Here is a 16,852-nt window from a genome sequence, read left to right as displayed (position 1 = left end):
GGGTTAAAACATTTAATTGATGTCCAGCCATACTTCGAGGCGGATTGTCGACCGTTACCCACTAGAAGTGATAGCTGCACTGCAACCGTTTTTTCAAGCTTATGACGCTCTTGGTTTTCTTCAACCACAGAACCTCAAGGCCTATTACTGCGCCACAAACAGCCACTGCGCTTAGAAGCGGCTGTCGTACAAGTGTTTATGGTTGAAAGACTGTCCTTTGTTCATCTAAGAATAATTTCGTGAGACCAACACAAAAAAATAGAAAACACGAAGACGTTGTCAACAATGGCCGAAATGCAAAGCCCCGAAGGAGCCAGTGCTCCGACAAGATTTGTATTCTTCCCGTTGCCGAAACATCGTCTCCACGCGGAGACATCCTTTGTTTGCCCCGCTGTCGATCAATTCATTATCTCCGTCTTCCGGCGGCGCCGTTGTCTTCTAAGGACGTAATCAAAACGTGGCGAAAATACATATTAACGCGATAGCGTTAAGGGCCCCGTGTCGCAGAAAATCCGGCATCGGCGTGGGCGCGGGAGCGCCGGCGTCTTAGAATAAAGAACCCGGCGTCGTTGGCGGAAATATTCATCCCACCCTGACCACCCACACTGACTCCGCAGGCCCTCCGCGTGGCGCAAGGCGTTAGTGAACAAAATTTAATTTCTCAAAGTAAAATCCGTCAGAAAAATTGCCCAGTAGGGCTTAACCACAACCTACAGACGTGATAGCGTCGAATTGTAATTTGAATATACGAGAAAACATAATTACCTTACACCGAAACTCAAAACCCATTTTTCAGCTTTTCTACAATTCATACAGCGGCGCGCCGCGATTTCTTCCTTAGTTAAGTAAGTAAGTAATTAAGTAAGTAAGTGAGTGGTACTGATCCCTTTTGACGTAGGGCAGGCGTTTGTCAACGCCACATGAGATGTAGAAAACAAGAAAGGAAAGAAAGTGAGGCGTATAAAGTAAGGAGAGAAAGAACATAAAACACAGTTCCTGACAGTCCTTGAGGCCGTCTGGTTGGTCCGGTTCACTGTTCACCAGTCGCCTGGGATATCGCCAAATCCAGTACGATCCAATCTACCAGCCATGCCGGGGTCAAGTCAGCGCGTCCCATCCATCCGCGTTGCCGCTTCGTCGGTCGCGATCAGCCGTAGCCGGCAGTGGCTCGCGTATGCGGCCGGCGTATAGCAACCAGCCGCAATCACCGTAGCTGTGATGAGGTGGCTCTAGCTCGAAAGTCAAAGGACTGTTTGGTTGTTGTTTTACCAGATTTTTCGGCGCGCCTGCCCAGATGTTCCCACTGTTCTAGCCGGGTCTTCGTGGCCTCGGCGCGTGCAGCGCGCTCCTCCTCGGTGTGACCGGTCAGCGCCAGGCTCTCGGCCAGGGTACACGATCGGGGGTCTGGGGGAAGCCTCGGGCATTGCCGTAAGACGTGAAGGAGGGTTTCTTCTTGTGCACCACATAAGCGACACGTCGGATCCACACTGAATAGTTCGTGGCGGCGTTGGTTTCTGAGGAGAGCGTGAGTGCGGGCTTGAAACAGTATAGGGCGCTGCCTCTGTCTCCTCGATAGTCTGTTGATGGGCATGGTTCCGGCTTGTGGTGGTGATATAGTGCCAGGCTTTGCTTCTTTGTTACTGCCGTGCTCCATATTGCTGTTTCGGCAAGATTCATTTCTTTGATGACTGCCTTGCGCCACTGTGTCTCTGTCTTAGTTTCGTGGTGTTTGGAATTTTGGTTGTATTTTGTGTCTAGGGACGTGTATTTCCGTATCCAAGCTGCCTTGATGTTTTTGTATCATAGGTGTAGGTATATTCTGCGACTGTAGTTTGTGTTTGCCATGAATTTGAGTCTGCCGGCTTATTGTAGTTTGGACATCGCCTCCCTTGCCTCGTACGAGGACCAGCTCATTTCCCCGCTTACTGCTGCATTAGCTGTAGCCAAGCTACCCCCCAGCAGCCAGCGGCTCAGTTCTATTTGGTCGCGCTCCAGTCATTTTATGGTTTCGCTGGAGTAGGCCAGCGTGTCGTCTGCGTACGTTGTCGCTGGTACGGCTATTGCCTTCCGCAGTGTGCGTCCAACTGTAGGGGTTGTATGAGTGCCTGGCCAAGTTCCAGATGTGGCCTTTGAGGCGATTTGATTTTTTTTACTAACGCGTTTTGGTGCGGATATAGATAATTTGATTGGTCGCCATGCGTTACACCGAGGTATTTGTATTCCGATGTTTTTTGATGAGCTTCCTTTGGAGAGTGAATTCATCGCCAGAGTTGTTTGTGTTTATTCCCATCCACTGCGTTTTTTCAGTGTTGAACCTTAGCTGGTCGTTTCCTGCAACTCGGGAGCAGATGTCAAGCTGGTGTTGGAGGTCAGCTGCTGATTCTGCTAGCAGCACAATATCATTGGCGAATGCCAGACATGAGATCTTGGTGTATTCCTCCTGCCCGTCAGTTGTTATCGTGGAAAGTCAGAGGCCTGGTCCCTCGTTGTCTAATGTTTGAAGGAGTTGTGTAATGTATATATTAAATAGTTTTGGGGACAAGGGGCATTCTTGTTTTGGTCCTATCTTTTGCTGGACTTTCTTCGACCTAAGTTCGTGTAGTCTGTACACTGCTGTGCAACCCGTGTATAGGTCCTTGAGCAGGTCTATGCTTTTACATTTTAGTCCGATGCCCTGTAGTTTTTGCCAAAGCCTCGAGTGGGGGACACCGTCATAGGCTTTTTCCATATCTATGAAAGCCAGATATAGCGTAGATTTTCCCTTATTTTGCATTTCCAGAGTCTGGGTGATCGTGAATATACGGTCACTTGTTCTGCGGTTTGGTCTAAAGCCATTTTGAGATTCTGGGAATATGTTATTTGATTCACAGAACTTTTGCAGTCTTCGGTTTAGGATTGCGCTGAACAGTTTTTGGACATTGCTTATTATAGATATTGGGCGGTAGGCATTCAGTTGTTCAAGTGGTTTTCCTTTGCCCTTGTGTATGAGGGTCACTTTTGCCTCTTTCCATGCTGGTGGGATTTGGCCCGATTCAAGGATGTTGTTGAAGTAGTGTCGTAGTGTTTCTCTTGCTTTTGTCTTTAGTGCTTTTAGGAATTCGTCGGGGATATCATCGGGACCTGTTACCTTTTGGTTTTTAATGTTGCTGATGCGTCGTTTCAGCTCGTTTTGTTTCAGTCGTTTCCTTGCAACGACACCATCCAGATGGCGCTCGCCTCCTCGGCAGTCGCGCGCGGAGGCGAAGTTGGACAACAAAGCTGTAGTTGCCAGGAAGCATGATAAGCAGGCAGGGACCTTTGAATGCTATCGCGTTCCACTCTTAAAGGCGAAGCTTAAGCGTCCAATAAATTTTGTTAGTTTCTCGGTTACACCGAGAAACTATTACACCGAGAAACAAGATTGTTCCTTCACTACCTCCCCCGAGAAAAAAGTTGTCTTGACAAATTACTAACTGCAGCAAACAATTTACGGCGTATACGCTGCATTAAAGAATGCAACATATACTGCAATGGCTTCGAATTTAAGAAAACCATAGGAGTTACGAATACACGAAATGCAGTTTATACTACTGGATGCATCACGATCATGAAGAGTAGGCGAAAGCGCAACGCACCACAGGTGATTACCGTGGACAGAAACCTATAGCAGTGCCAAGGCCCGCCCAAATAAATTAACAACATGGCGGTCAGTCACGATTCCCTTGATTTTACAGAAAGAATGCCCTTTGTTTCAACGTTGCATAGCGAGTGTCTCGACTCGTGCTAGCCTTGTTGCCTTCACTTAATCTACATGAGGGTTTATTGACCAGCCACCTGCTCCTAAGTTCGCGTACTACGTGATGCTTTCGGCTAAAAGGATAGGTCTCCGTCCGCCGCCACGTCCACGAGTGGCGCTGGCTAACACCCCATGGCTAAATGTAAAGTACACATATACAAATATCCGAGAAAACGACCCGTTGCTCAATCTTTAGAGCAAACGGAGGTTGTGGGTTCGGCTCCCACCGGCGGCACGTTCTCTTTCGTCCACTTTCTTTTCACGTTTCCTAGATTACAGTTAAACCACAGTTGCCTTCCCCTATGCTCTCCTTGGTTTAAGTGTCGGTTTACTTTATATGGTTGTGACTGAAAAATATAGAGCCCCTTGGCTCTCCTTCCACTCGTCAGTTACAGAACAATATAGGGTAGTATACGAGAAAAAAAAGGAGAAAGAGCAGATCTGCACTTGAACCTTTTAGATTTGTGACAACCCGACATGCTAGAAATACGCCATAACAAAATTCGTGCTCAACTTGGCAGTCCGCTTTAGGGTGTTTACAGCTCAATATCGTTATCTTTAGCGCCGTACGTTTCTTATCGTGCATCACTCAACCAGGATGCCGGCGCTAATTATCGGATTAGGGAAGAGGCAGCAGCCCCGACCACATAAACACACCTGTTTGTACAAGACTTCCCGTTCTTTCGTCCTTCTAGAGATATGTAAACACACACACACACACAAACACACACACACACACACACACACACACACACACACACACACACACACACACACACACACACACACACACACACACACACACACACACCGTGGTGGCTAGCGGATGGTATTACCGGAGATGAAGAGACGCCGCCATGCCGCACTGTGTTGACACGGAAGTAGCGGGGCTATTACGCTAATACGCCCAGTTCGCGTGCAGCTTGCAAAGCGGCAAGAACGCCCTCACATAAGCACCCAGCTTTGCTCAGTGGCGCCATTGCTGTGGGTGCTCCCCCCCTCTTCTCCAAAAACTAAAGAAGGCCATAAAAACGCAAGTTTAGGTAAGACAGCGTTAGACACGGACAAAGAAGAAACACGTAAAACAGGACGGCCGCAGTGCGCGTTGCAGCTGTTGCGCACGGCCCTTCTGCACGATAGTTGTGTGTCCTGCCCCTTTGGCCTTTGTACCCAGCGTAAAGAGGTACTGATGCGATTGAGATATGATGCATCCATGGATGTGATTACCTTTTCCTTCCTCTTTTTATGGACATTCGTGGGACCAACGTCAGATAGATGTGTACGTTTATATCGCGTCTGTTTCGGGGCATTCTGAAGTATACTGTTGGGAGTCTCCCGAAATTAACCAACTACGAGCATACAGCCCAAATCAAAGTTGTATATTGCAAGAAAACGCGCCTGCTGCAGGTGATCCGCATTTTCAGGCCGCATAGCGTACTATCGACAAAAAATATTGTAATAAGCGTACACACACGTCAGGCGTACCTAAAAAGATGGTGAGCACCTTGAAGAGGCGGAAGGGCCGGAATGAGCTGAGCAGCTGTAGCTGGGCGCCCAGCCCGACGGCAGCGCCCAGCAGCTCGATCGCCCTGCGAGGAGACATCATGATGACGATTATGAATTGATGATGATGGTGGTGGTGATTATGATGATGAATGATGGTTATGCCATGATGATGTGTTTTGTGGTGTAAGGGGTAGATAAAGAGGCCTGAAAGCAGTCGCTGTATAATTGCGCAAAATGTATGTCTCTTAAACGTATGGAAATTACTGTAGTGAGGTGTGGCACGAATACAAAAGTTATCTTACGAATTAACGAAAATTAAAAACGTTTCTGTGCTAATTGTTAACGAGTAGCGAAGATACCCTTCGCTATATACTAAATCGATAGTGGTGACGGCATGTTGCAGTTCAAGAAAGCTATGAAAGGGGCTATGGTCGGTGGCTGTTCATTGAACTTACCACCCTTTTATAAATACGTCACTTCTAATTTTGAGGGCCCCTCGTTCATCTGTGTGTTCCCTGTTTATGGCGTTTCTGGCCTCCCCGGCGTATACAAGGCACAAGAGAAAATGTGGGCGTGCCGCACGCAAGATTGTTATAGCGAAGCTTTGTTATCCTCTTTCTGGGTTCAGAGGTATCTATAATTTACCCTCCTCCGACTGTGCATTAAGCGCACGCTGACGTCAGAACGCCATGCTCCCACAGTTCATGGAAATTGCGCCTCGACATTCCGTAAATATAGTCATATGTATAGTCATATATATAGTTAAAGAAATTAGATTCCGATAGTTGGTTTTGAACCCGGTTCCATGAGCACAGAGCCCGATGCTCTAACCAAACTAATTTTTGTTAGAAAAATGAGGCCATTGACGCATGCAAGCCAGCGCTTTGAGTTGCTTGATGTGTCAGCAGCGTCGCATAGCAACAATTTACGTATAACAAGTGAGCGCGCGCATCTTTTAGATGACCATCAAGGCCCATACGGGACACGTTCGCCGCAGAAGTTCGTTGCGCGTCTCTCGTCGTACTGTGTCGCTGTGGCGCGCTTCTACAAGGTCGAGCTCGTCGTGTCGTGTGACTGAACACGTTTTATTGCTGAATAAAACTTCCAATTGAAGGTCCACCATGGTGGCTGAGCGACTTCGCTGCGCATTTCTCATCGCACTGTGGCGCCATAGCACCTTATTACCAGTAATCTGTAAATGAAGAGAGACCTGTACAACGTACGTGCAGTGTTTCAATGCACCGTTCTCAAAATCTAAAAAAAAAAACTTCGCTTATGTGGACAGACATCAGCGATGTGCTCTGTATAATGTTTGATTGATTGATTGATTGATTGATTGATTGATTTTTTATTTATTTATTTATTTATTTTGCTTCAATTTGAATTTTTTAGCACGGTTTCAATGTTGCACCTGGGTTGCCAAAGGACATCGTAATGGTGGGTTAATTATGCCACCTGCGATGTGTTTTTTTTTTTTTTTTTTTTTTTGAAAGCACGCCAACGGCAGTGTTAGGGAGTTCTAGAAATAGCGTACCAAAGCGGCTCTACATGCGAACGCAAATAAACCCAAACGCCATTTTAAGCCCACGAATCCTGTTCATTTTTACGCCCAGCAGATCGCATCCCCCAACTGTGAGTTCCCTATTCCTGAATCTCCCTAATGGATGCTTTCGTATTGCAGACCCGTCGCAAATGAGCAGCGGACTGAACCTCGTGCTCTCAGCGTAAAAGACTGCAGCCGCCGAGCCCACGTAGCGCGTTGCCGTGGTGCGGCAGCGTGGTCTATCCACAATGACATGCTCACCCGGCGCAGGTGACGACAAAGTCGAGGCAGTTCCAGAGCTCGCTCAGGTAGCTGAACTTGTGCATCAGAAATCCCCGCGCCGCCGCGCGGATCACGATGTCGAGCGTGAAGAGGGCGAGGAACAGCAAGCTGCAATGACCAGAACGCGCACTATGCACTACAAGAACGCTACCGTCTACCACGTGTGCCATAGGCTTTCTTCTTCTTTTTTTTTTTTTTCACTGCAGTGCCGCGGTAAGCCTTTTCAACGGCCATGGTAACCCCATTACGTTTCGATTCTCGCGTATCGGTGCTTTTAGGATTGAGGACCATTTAACGTTGTGAGTGCCTTGTTACCATCCTATGCGTTGAACCCTTGTCTTCTTCACTATCCCCGCGTTTTTCTTTTAAACATGAAATGCTTTTAGCTCCCGTTGTCGGCGACCTTCAAGTGAGCTGAAAGCCAGAGCCGTTATCCGGGCACTCAAACGAGAGCATCCGGGCATCGTTGCGAGAACAAAATGAGATCATCCGGGCAACCAGTCAAAACTTAAGAAAATGCAGTCTGTGGCCCCCGACCATTTGTACAGGACCGCACTACATACGCTAGTCACTGCCCTAACAAGTCACAAAAAATATTGCTTCCGATTTCTTCCTAATGTTTGTTCATGATGTCACTCAAACTGTGACTTCTAGTATGCTGAAGCTCTATTTGTCATTTCCAATAGCGACTTTGAAAATGGCAGATACAGGGCACCATACACTTTTTTTTTTCTTTACTGCGATAAAGACTTGCCCTTAAAGCATAATTCTTGATGTGTATATGTGTATAATATGAGTGCTGTGAGGCCTGTGTTGTGTATGAATTGAAACAGTGTTTTGTGTAATCTGTTATGTATCCAGTGGTCATAGGTGGTGTAGCGGAGGCCGGCCTGCAGTAGGATATGCGAGCGTTCCGATTGTAAGCCTGGACATGTCCATATTATGTGGTACACATCTGCCTCCATCACTGGGACAGAGCAGTATGGACACACAGCACCCAGTTGTAAATGTGACAAAGTTCCACGTTGAGATCACAGCCGGCGTAAGGGCCACCCCGGCCCGAAGCCTCCTAAGCACAACTTCATCCACCCTAGTAAGGTGAAGGGGGAGGGAGCAGGCACACGGTGGGATAAGAGCGGGTGTGTCCTGTCCTGCCGGAGAAAAAAATTTTTTGTGTGGGAGGGGAATAGACGGAAGATCTAAATCAGGAGAACAGTGTGCCTGCTGGACAGCAGCTATATGTAGTGAGGGTTCGCAGCATGGCCTTGAATCCGGTGTACCTTGACGCAAGTAGCTGTTTTCCTATTCATAGTGTGTATCGTTTCGCAGATTTCTATCGCCTTGTAAACCTTCTTGAGTTATTGAATAGCCGCTAAAGAATCAGTGAAGATATCTAGTTGTTTGATTGCAGGCAGCTTAGATGTGGCATCTTGCACAGCGTCGTGGATGGCTCGAAGTTCCATTACTAGAGCGCTGGCTTCCGTAGATAAATAACGCTGGTGGCCGCTGATGAAATTATGCGCAGTACCATAGTCCCTTAATAGGGACTATGGTAGTACTGAGGAATGATGTCCTCCCGCCGTCTGGTAGGATAGCAGCATCCATGTAGAGTTTGCAGGTGTTAGCGAATGATGCATCGATGATATTGTGTTTGTCAATAATACCTGTTGTATCGCTGCGTCGTAACTTCGTTGGCTTATTAGTTGTGGTGCTGATGCATTCCCAGGGAGGCATGGGATAGGGCTGATTGTCAATCCGAGAGCCGCGTTGAAAATGAGCATGTAACGCAGCGACAGCCGGAACAAGTTGCTTTTTTATTTCACGTGCTTTTTCACATTGAAAAATTAGCTCTGCAATTTTGTTGAGCTGGGCATGTTCCTGTAAGGTTGGTATCGGAGCGATGTGGGGCAGTGCTGTGATTGTGCGTATAGCATCGCGATTAATCGTCTCCAACTGTGCCAACTGTGCCAAAGTCAGCCGTTGAAATTGTGCCTGACATAAATTAACTGGCATCTTTTGGCGTTGAGACAGGGTTTCCTGTGTTCTTTTTAACGCCAGTGGTCCGTGAGTTGGCCGCACATTTGCAGCCGACCACTTAGACGTGACAAAAAGAAAAAATTGGCTGTGGTTTAGCTCTGGTCAAACCTAGTCGAGTAGCGATAGCTACAGACCCCCGGCTGCGCTAATCAGAGGTCGGCGCTGTAGATTCATCGTTAGAGCCTTAGCGAGCCCGTCCAGCGGCATTGCTTTCACGGCGTTTGGTCAACCGTTGGGCACGCTCATCTTGAGTCTCTTCAGCGCGCTGTCTCCTCTTCATTTCTACGGCGATCCCCGGCCTCCTTCAGGCTGGCCGACTTCTCACCATCCATACTACGGCATCAACTATGGCTGCGGCGACGCGAATAGCCCCGAGAACGAACAAAAGCGGCGCTGCGAGCGCCGCTCGCATGACGTCATGGCAAGGATTGGCGCTTGTCGTCTGCTACAGTTCGGGCTGCGTCCGGGCCACGGTGGTCCGGGCGCCTTCTGCAACGTTTCCGTTTGTTCGCTCTCGTTCCCTATGCTGGTACACTTATGACAGTCCTCTGAAATATATTTTGACGATGTCTTGGTTCGTCAAAATTTATTGAAAGAGCTTATTTTATAGACAACAATATATATCTCAAAGGCAACGTTACAGTGTCGGCCAACGGAGGTCAGTCCAGAGCGGTGTGAGTTTTTCATGCGCAGTTCTACACTCTGCAGCGGCAGCTGACGTGAATGATAAAAGTATTACCGCGAAAACATAGGATAGAAAAATCCTGTTAAGCGACCATAATTACCGTGGTGCAACAATCGTGTAAGAAACGCTGGCTATATATGACTTCTACAACACTTACCTTGATTTCAACTAGCTAAATCTTGTTTGCTCACGACGAGCTGTTCATTGGCAAAATACTGAATTTTCGCACTTATTCAAAGAAACGTTCAGCAGTAGCACGAGGACTACACAACGCATCGGTATAGACTCTACCAGTACCGTTTGCTTTTGGAACTGCTCCTCAAAATTAAGCCGTTCTTAACCAGTTAATTTTAAGCGGTGGTAATTTTAAGTAAAGCTAATTGAGGCTATAAGCTGTTTGCCGCTCACAAAATAGGCATAGACCAATATTTATTCTCTTTTCAGTGCTACACGCTCTAGTCAGTTCAACAACTTAGTTCCGCTTGTTGCTTGGGGAACCATTCTGACCGATCTACTTGGCGAAACTGACACAGCTGCTCGGCGCAACTTTTTTGGGCGAAATATGTCATTTAGACCATATGGCTGCAGTCAGCAAGAAGCCGAAGCTTCATTGTTTAGTGGTATGGGACCCATAGAAAATATCAGCATTCACAGAAGGAGGTCAAAAATCAAGTGCATTCATATGAGGCTCGCATATATGGTGTTTTGTTTATGAGGCTAGTATACGAGGGTGTCTTTTATGGGCTGGCACAGCAAATAGTTCTCAGTTCGTATAATTAAACACAATTGTGGTTCGAGACATCATCATGCAGACGGTAGTTGCGTGACGATGTTGCATGACAAAGCTGCCACTCTAGTGCCTCGAGTATATGTTATAGCCATTCCAATTGGCGCTGTAAAGGACTCCTTCATGGTTTGAATTCTACGTTGTAGTGAATGGAAGGGTTTCGCGAACAATGCACGCCTCGTCATAACTTCATAATTATAGTCGGTTGCTTCCGTTGCGGGAGGTGTCTACCATATTGTCCATATAGACCAATTCAGGCCACTATGAAACATTGCATGGCATGTAAATGCTTGGCTCTTGATCTTAACCGTGAACTTTTTCTTTCAGGTGATTGCTATACATACATGAAGCGCAGTCATGTTAGCAGCCATATAGAATGTTTTTTGTGTCTTTTTTCTACGTGACTGTTTCGGAAAAAGGTGAAAGTAGTAGCGATTTCTTTTTTTTTTTTCGTGGGACATGCGCACCTAACTTTTGTTTTTACGCATTACTGTAGAACCCACTTTGAATAGAACAACTCTACAAAGCAATAAGAAGCTTTACGAAAGCTTTGAAGGCAGTATCCTATTCTAACATACTGATTTACATATAATGTTGGGACCAAATACCTGCTCCGTGTCCAATATTGCTGCTCCGTGTAAAACGAAATGTCTGCCCTAACTAAGTACTAAAGGAATGCTAAGTTTGAAGCGAAGCGTCGTACAATTAAAGATTTTCATACTGAATTTGCAGACATTGTTTTTACGCAATATTTGTGAACAGACACGGCGCAACTCTGCGTTGCAAAAGCAGTAACCCCAGCAACTTTATATAGCTTCGATATCCAACCAGCAAATTTTAACGATTCCCGCAGTTTCGAAAAAGAGACTGCACTTTAGGCGTGACAGCAGAAAACAGCCAAAACATGATTCAGGAAGTACGGCTGGCACGCCCCATACACCGAGCATGCACGAAACGAACGAGCGCGCGCGACAGGCGATCGAGCCGGAGCGAGCGGCGTCCTGGCCGTGACGTCACTCGGGTAGAGGGCTCCACTCCAACTTCTCGCCGCTAATACTCCCGGTTATCACAGCTGCGGAGCGCGGGGTGTGACGTCATACAGAGGGCGCAGTGAGCGCCCAGCGGCTAAGGTTCCTGTATGTTCCAAGAAAAATACAGGGACCTTACCAACGGCAGGAGCGGTGGCTGCGCGGCGACCGCGACGAGGCGAGTTGCCGGAGAATCGAGGCCCGTGGTGTGACGTCACACAGAGAACGCGGTGAGCGCCCAAAAGCTCACCAAAAGCTTACCAAAAGCTAAAGTCGCTTACCAACGGCTAGGGTGCCTCGACATCTTCCTCCCCACCGACGGAGCGGCGGGGGAGGAGGACATCGAGGCTCCCTACCAACGGCAGGAGCGGTGGCCGCGCGGCGACCGCAACGAGCCGAGTTGCTCGAGAATCGGGGGCCGTGGTGTGACGTCACAGAGCGGCCACGGCTCAAAGTGCGGCGATGGCGAAGAGGCGAAAACCTGGCGTAATGTAGCTATCGCTACAAAAGTAGCGACAGACGTTCAGAGCGCTGCACTGTTGGAAGAAGAAAAGCTGTTGAAGGCGACGGGCCACGGCACCACAAGCAGCAAAAGACGCCATATGGCTATAGCAATTTCATGCTTACACCTACTCTCGATTACGGCAGAGCCGGCAATTTTTTTGACAGCAACATTTGCAGCCGACCACTTCGACGCGACAAGAAGAAAAAGTAGCGAAAGACGTTCAGCGCGCTGCACTGTTGGAAGAAGAAAAGCGGTTGGAGGCGACGGCACCACAAGCAGCAAAAGACGCCATATGGCATTTCATGCTTAAATCTACTCTCGATTACGAGAGAGCCAATAATTTTTTGACCGCAATTGAGCGCAACTATTTTTTTTTTCTTTTTGCGGCGTGCACAGGCTAAGTATTCGTGTCTGATATGTTCACTGTCGCCAAGAATGCAGTGGAGGCTGTCGACTGAAATTGTTTCTTATTGCAAGGGAGGCTTTAGCGCGACGGTTCGAAATACATGCCCTCCCGCACTGCGTTATGATTAACTTCGTTCGTTTATTATTGCGATAGCAATTATATGGACACTTCAAGCGGATTTCTGTCGTCGCCGTCGCCGTGAGGTTCCGTGTAAAGTCCAAGGGCGATAAAATCGTCGCCGCGCGCCGTATGCGCGTGTGCACTATCACGTCGGGCGAATGCACGGCGGAAAGCAAACGCGTATTCTGTCGCGCGAAAGGCCGTGGGGGTATGGAAGGGAGGGAGGCGGGGCGACGCTGTGCTGCGGCACTAAATGCGTATCTTGCAACCGAGCGCAAGGGGAACTGGTCACTCAATCTCCCACGCGAAAGGAGGAAAGCGGGGAGGCAGCGCGGGGAGGGAGGGAGGGGGGCAGCTTCTACTCTGCTAACAACTGCGCTTGTACTTTGCACGACTGCGGCGGTCGCCCGCACCGTCTCTTAAAAGCGATCTCCACACGGCCTTTGTATGCGCTGTGCATTCGCCGCTCAGTTTCCGTTGAAGCGATAGACCGCACGAACCTGCGCTCGCTGCGGCGGCTGCGCTTGCTGCCAGCGTTTTGACAGTGGTTGTCTGCGATCATTGAGTGAAATCTATTCATGTTCGCTTGTGCGCGCTGACACCACGCTTGTTAATTCAGTTAGTAAGCGAATGTGTACAAGTTTATGCAGCCGATAAAACTACTATCCCTACTCCGAATAGCTCTCTACTAATTTGCTATCGCAATTGATGCTTCCAGTTTCGGGGGATTTTTTTTTTTTGTTCAGATCTTCCCTTGCATTTACTGATGAGTCTATTTACATGTCTAGCGTGATGTGCACAAGGTTACGACGCAATGTAACACGATAATTTTCTGCACACCGGCACGAATTCATACCACATGACCGCCGACAGTGGACGTTCTCGTGCGGTGCCGTCTCGAAACAAACACTATAGCATTATTACGAATCAACTGTTTCCGTAGGCTTGGCCTCCATTTCTCAGCAGTCTGCACAAAATGTTTTTTGCTTCGTCGCAGTGTCAAATATCGCCTGTGGTCTATTCACCTCCTATATAGTTGCATGCATGCTCCAAGAAGTCCTCCAAAACACGCGCGTAATGCCAATGGGGTCCTGAGTCGCACTTGCTCGGCCTTTATTGCGTTTCCGCAGCGTCAGGATCGCTTATCCTTCGTTTTTTTTTTTTTTAAGAATAGGGACTGTCTCCACCTTGTTTTCTCGAAAATCGCAGTTACGGAACACATACGGCCAAGTCTGTAGGGGACTTTAAAATCTCAAGGTGGCTTATAAGCAAACCTCCTGAAACTTTTCCGCATGCGGTTCGATTAATTGCGTCTTTTTCCGCACTATTTCTACAGAAGTGCAACGATTCTTTATCGTTTTCATATTAATAGATACGGAAATCATATGATGGCTTATATCCCGTGAGCGGTCACTGCATATACCCTATACACACAATGGTACAGAACATATGCCTCGTGGATATCCTGTATCCTCAATCGCATCGGTATAGTGTGGAGAGCACGGCGAGAGAAAGAAATGCAGGTACGGGCATTTTTGACGTCATTTCATGTGCACGTCGCCTTCTTTTCAGCAGTTATTCATGAGGTCTTACTTCATTAAGAAAGCTCTCGTAAATCAGTTTACCTGCCCCAGAGGTAAGTGAGAGCAATGCGAAAACACGCAGTGTGCGAGCAGTGCTGACGGTCAGGAAAAAATTACTCACTCCAGGAGCCAATTGCGGTACTTAAGCGCAAGCATGAGCGTGTTGAGAAGCACCAGGACTAGAACGAACATGTCCAAGTATCTGGGATACGAAAGACGTCAAGGGGTGTAAGACAGGTGCTGCGCGACTCTGAAACTCGATTTGCGTGAATGTCTTATAGCTTGGATCACTGTATAGGCACAAATGGTGTTTTGGTGTCCAATTGCGGTTTCAAGAGAGATAGAGCGGCAGATAATTGAAAGCAACCGTTCAGTGATCAATTGGCGGTTGGGAGGTTTTGCGCAGACACAACATATGACGTGAATGCCTTCGGTTTCAGAACGTAAGAAATATTTACGTGTACTATCAGGTTGGAATGAAACGCGAACATGTGTAGGGTAGTGTGAAGGTATGTCCGGCTTCGATGTAAGCGATGCATCCGACAAAAGAAATGCACGTAACCGATGAAAGGGACCAGTGCACATGAACAGAACAAGGAAGTTTATGAGCGCTGCTATTTCTTTTCTTTTTTTTTTATGTGTCAACTAGCCTGACAAGATGCTGTCTTGCAGTAGACAGAAATGTCGTAAGTTAGGAAACTGCCTCTCAGCCGCAGTTCTCAATAGTAAATCTGGCCCACCCAAAAAGGTATACCCCCTTCACCCCTCCCGCCCCAAGCGATACACTGTTTGTACCAACGAAGGATACTGGCTGGTGACGAGCCGCACGCAAAGCTTGCGGGCCGGGTGCAGAGGACCGAGGCAGCCGAACGATTTGGCCGCGTTGAAGCGGTACACGTGGTATCCACCCAGCTTCTTCCCGATGGCGCAGAACGTCTGCGTCCGCAACAACGGCCACTTTATTAGCGACCCGCTTGGTCAGAAAAGCAGCGATCGTAGTCTAAAAAAAAAAAAAAAAAAAAGAACACTCTGTATAGCAAACAGGTCGTAGTCAGCAGTTCTTTAAACCTCAACCTGCATCAGCGTTTCCTTTTGCCAGTGCACTCGATAACCTTATACACTACTTATTTTGGCTCATATTGGTAAATTTCAGGTTGTTTTATATGGGCTTGAGATTTGCATTCATACTGCCGAAAACCTTGTGACTCGCCTTTCCAGTGACTTACGCGTGCTTGTCTGCAATGTGCCAAGTTGTTAGTCTAATATTTTACCGAGTAAATGCTGCGCTCATGCATCAGCGTTTAGTACGTAGCACGCAGGCAGTATAGTGCATCATGAGAATAAATTATTTTAGCATGCAGATGGTGCAGTCAGTCCAGCCCCAGTCTAAAAACCGAAGGACCAGATGGAACCCCGCTTAAGTACCTTTGTCTCTTTATTCCTATTTACCGAGCGTGCATGTGCGCGCCCGTGCATGCGTGCGTCCCTATGTATGTATGTATGTATGTATGTATGTATGTATGTATGTATGTATGTATGTATGTATGTATGTATGTATGTATGTATGTATGTATGTATGTATGTATGTATGTATGTATGTATGTATGTATGTATGTATGTATGTATGTGGTATGTATGTATGTATGTATGTATGTATGTATGTATGTATGTATGTATGTATGTATGTATGTATGTATGTATGTATGTATGTATGTATGTATGTATGTATGTATGTATGTATGTATGTATGTATGTATGTATGTATGTATGTATGTATGTATGTATGTATGTATGTATGTATGTATGTATGTATGTATGTATGTATGTATGTATGTATGTATGTATGTATGTATGTATGTATGTATGTATGTATGTATGTATGTATGTATGTATGTATGTATGTATGTATGTATGTATGTATGTATGTATGTATGTATGTATGTATGTATGTATGTATGTATGTATGTATGTATGTATGTATGTATGTATGTATGTATGTATGTATGTATGTATGTATGTATGTATGTATGTATGTATGTATGTATGTATGTATGTATGTATGTATGTATGTATGTATGTATGTATGTTGTATGTATGTATGTATGTATGCATGCATGCATGCATGTATGTATGTATGTGTGTGTATGTATGTGTGAAATCCGGCCTGCATAATTTTTAAACCGGTTTGTTAGCAAAGGAGGATTCTCCTCATTCTAATACTTATGCGAAGAAGCCAAGTTCAAGGTGACACAATAGAGAAAAGCAAGTTGAGCTGCATAAGTAAATTACGCTTCTGCAACACCTATAAAAGCCACTCTTGCAGTGAGAGGACGCTTCACAATGCAAAAAATTCTGCGGTGATTGCCAGAGAAATGCGTTAGCATTACGTCGAACCTCTTTGAGGTGCCGGATCGATGGCTTAAACCGCGTTCACTGCATTGCAAATTGTTGTTCGGGAGCTCACTCGACAAAAGTCCTTCCTCTGCGAGGAGCGAAGTGCGACTGACGGTAATCCGGAGCAGACCACCGTCAGTTGCTGTATACATCGACTTCCCAAGTGCACATTCACACTATTTCCACCTCGACACTCCTAAT

This window comes from Dermacentor silvarum, chromosome 2, assembly GCF_013339745.2.
Source record: "Dermacentor silvarum isolate Dsil-2018 chromosome 2, BIME_Dsil_1.4, whole genome shotgun sequence".
NCBI classification, from domain to species: domain Eukaryota; kingdom Metazoa; phylum Arthropoda; class Arachnida; order Ixodida; family Ixodidae; genus Dermacentor; species Dermacentor silvarum.
This window is presented reverse-complemented; position numbering follows the sequence as displayed.